Raw genomic sequence first — 3261 nt, forward strand, 5'->3', positions numbered from 1 at the left:
TCAGACGGAAGATGGTGCCGTGAGAGGCGAGAAGTGTGCGAAGAGCGACATTGTCAGACTCTTTTCCGTTATCAGTTTGGAGGGCGAGTATGGGGCGACCGAACTGGGTGGTGACATAGGAATAAAAGGCGTTGAGTGTGGCTAAAGCATCATATTTACGACGAAGAGGAAAAGTCCACACGTAATGAGAATAATCATCTAAAATCACCAAGTAGTATAGATAGCCCGTGTTACTCGCAACAGGAGACATCCAAACATCACTATGAAGCAACTGAAACGGAAAAGTGGAAACTGAAGTAGATGCACTAAAGGGAAGATGCACGTGCTTGCCCAAACGACAAGCCTCACAAGTATGCTCGTCAAGCTTATTACATGAGAAAGAAAAACTTCTAAGAATCTGACGCAAAACGGCGGGGTTGGGGTGGTCCAAGCGAGCATGCCAAAGGTCGACACCGGCGGCGAGGGCGACGGGTGTGGAAGTGGAGGCGTCGGCGTGCACAGGATAAAGCTCATCAGGGCTATCACATCGATGAAGCACCATCCAGGTACGGGCGTCCTTCACAGAAAACCCAACACCGTCGAATTCAACAGTAAGAGGATTCTCACGAGTAAGACGACGAACGGAGACTAAACTAGTGACTAAGTCAGGTGAAACAAGGACGTTAGACATAGTGATAGGTGTGGAACTAGAAGGAAAACTAGTGCTACCGACATGTATGATAGGTAAAGAAGAACCGTTGCCAACGGTGATACGAGTGGGAGTGTTAACGGGAGTGTAAGAGGATAGGTTACCGGGATGAGCTGTCATGTGCGCAGTAGCACCCGAGTCCATGTACCAGTTGCCTCCACCTCCGTAGTGACTCGGCGACGGCGCCGAGTATAGGGCGGCTGGGAGGGCGGGATCCCACGGTGCAGTAACCGGCGGCGATGGCTGGCCTCCATAGGGTGGCGCCTGAGCGGGCGCGCTGTAGCCATTGAGAGGTGGCGGAGCGAGCGGAGCACCGTAGGGCGGGTTGGAGGCGCCGAAGTAGGTGGACACGAGGGAGTCCATGGCCACAGGATCGGCGCTATGGGAAACCGCGGCGGCGGCCGACCACGAGGGTAATGGCACTCCCGTCCAAGGGTTTTGCCCGGCTGACCATGAGGGCGTGGGCGGGGCCGGACGCTGCGACTGCTGCTGCAGGTAGGGCGGCGGCTGGTAGAACAGCGTCGGTGGTGCAGGGCCGACGAATGGGTTGGAGACGCCGGAGACGGAGAACCTAGTGGAGGCCATAGCAGCGGCGTCTAGGTGTGCGGTGGCCGCTAGAGCAAGGAAAGGCAGCGGCGGCTAACAAATATACAAGCACGTAGAGCACACAAGCACAGTGCTGGATGGATAAACTAGCAAGCACAGGCACAGCCGGATCGATAAAGCTAGTAAGCAGTAGCGGGATCGATCGGGCGCTAGCGGCACGGATAGGGCACAGAGTCCTGGCGATTTGGAGGGTACTGCAGCAGCGGCAGAGATGTGCGGCGGTGGCAGAAGGGTGGCGGCAGCGGCGACTAGGAGGTGCGGCGGCGGCGGCTTGGAGCGGCGGTGGCTGGCGTGAGGAGAGGGGCGCGAGCGGCGGCGGCGGGAGATGAGGAGCAGCGGCGGCGCGCGCGACGGGAGGCGCGGGCGGCGGCGGCGGCGGCGGCGCGAGGAGAGGCATGGCGACGGCGGTGGAGCAGAAGCGAGGAAAGTAACCTAAAAAACTGATATCATTTTGTCAGAGAGATTTGCAATACAATGAACGTTGTATTGATGGGATGCTAGTGCACGTATATATAATACAGGGAAGACCTCTACCTCAACTATACAAGACTAAGAGGTGGACCACAACTCCAATACACGTGCAATACAAAATACATACTCAACAAAACATATTATGGTGTCACCTTACATGCGCAGAGGAGGTTGTAGGTAGTTCGGTAGAGATATATATTGGCTGTTTAGTTTATACCTATCTCATGTAACCGATTGTATCTCTCCTCTATCCCTTGTCTCCCATGCATGTAATCTCAACAACCTTGTACCGCATATTCCAGAGTTAAGCGTCTGGCTATATTAACTTGCACTAGTTGCCCTCGGTAGGATACGGCGTTCCCCTAAATTTACCACATGGTATATAGAGCTATCCTCTTCCATCACATCTAGTGTTCAATCTCCACCACCAAGCCGCCATGTCCTCCTCCTTGAGCTTTCCTCAGGCTACCCTCACCGATCAGATCACCGAGAAGCTCACGTGCACAAACTACATGCTCTGGCGTACACAGATCACGCCACAACTCCGAGGCGCGGGGTTCTTCGGCTACGTCGATGGATCTATGAAGCAGCTTGCATCGACCGTCACCACCAAGCTGCCGGATGGGAAGGAGGAGTCGTCGCCAAACCCCCTACATCCAATCTAGGTCAGGGAAGATCAACAGGTATTAGAGTGTCTACTGAATAATCTGTCGAAGGAAGTACTTGTGCAGGTTACTGCCATCACCCATGTGCACGATCTCTGGACGGCGCTCACGCACATGTTCTCCTCGACCTCGATCTCCCGCATCAACAACATACCCATAGCACTTGCTAATGCGCAGAAGGGGCAACAATCCATGGCGGCGTACTTCGCACAGATGCGCTCACTGGCGGACGAGCTGGCGGCAGCAGGAAAGCCCCTGGAGGATGATCAGCTGATCTCCCATATCCTCGTGGGGCTTGACATGGAGTACCAGCCGCTGGTCTCAACGCTAGATGCTCGCACCATCCCGGTCACGCTCGATGAGCACTTTGCTCATATGAGCAACTTCGACCAGAGGTTGGAGCTCTACCGTGGAAAAGACAACGGCGTCAAGTCTTCAGCCAACAGTGCTTCACGCGGTCGCGGAGGTGGCAGTGGTGACTCCTCTCGCTACTGTGGACCACCGCGCAAAGGGCAAAATAGCAGCAGCAACCCTCACGACAACAACAACAGCGGCAACAGCGGCAGGCGGCCCTCCTACAACAACTCTAAGGGTCGCCGCAACAACTCCTCGGCCAAGTCTCGCCCTGATATTGTCAAGTGTCAGATCTACGGCAAGTTGGGGCACTCGGCGACTGCTGGTGCCATTTTGAGGATGACAATGACTCATCTCAGGACGAGAAAGTAGCTTGAGGTGATGAAGGATCGTATGGCATCGATACAAACTGGTACGTGGACAGTGGTGCTACAACCCACATCACGGGCGAACTGGAAAAAGTGACCATGAGGGAGA

The 3261-nt window shown here is 55.0% G+C and overlaps 1 pseudogene; it reads left to right on the forward strand.

Moving 5' to 3' along the window:
• Positions 1–2682: 2682 nt before the first annotated feature.
• Positions 2683–2821, forward strand: LOC119282980 (annotated as a pseudogene).
• Positions 2822–3261: the final 440 nt, after the last annotated feature.

This window comes from Triticum dicoccoides, chromosome 3B, assembly GCF_002162155.2.
Source record: "Triticum dicoccoides isolate Atlit2015 ecotype Zavitan chromosome 3B, WEW_v2.0, whole genome shotgun sequence".
Classification (NCBI taxonomy): domain Eukaryota; kingdom Viridiplantae; phylum Streptophyta; class Magnoliopsida; order Poales; family Poaceae; genus Triticum; species Triticum dicoccoides.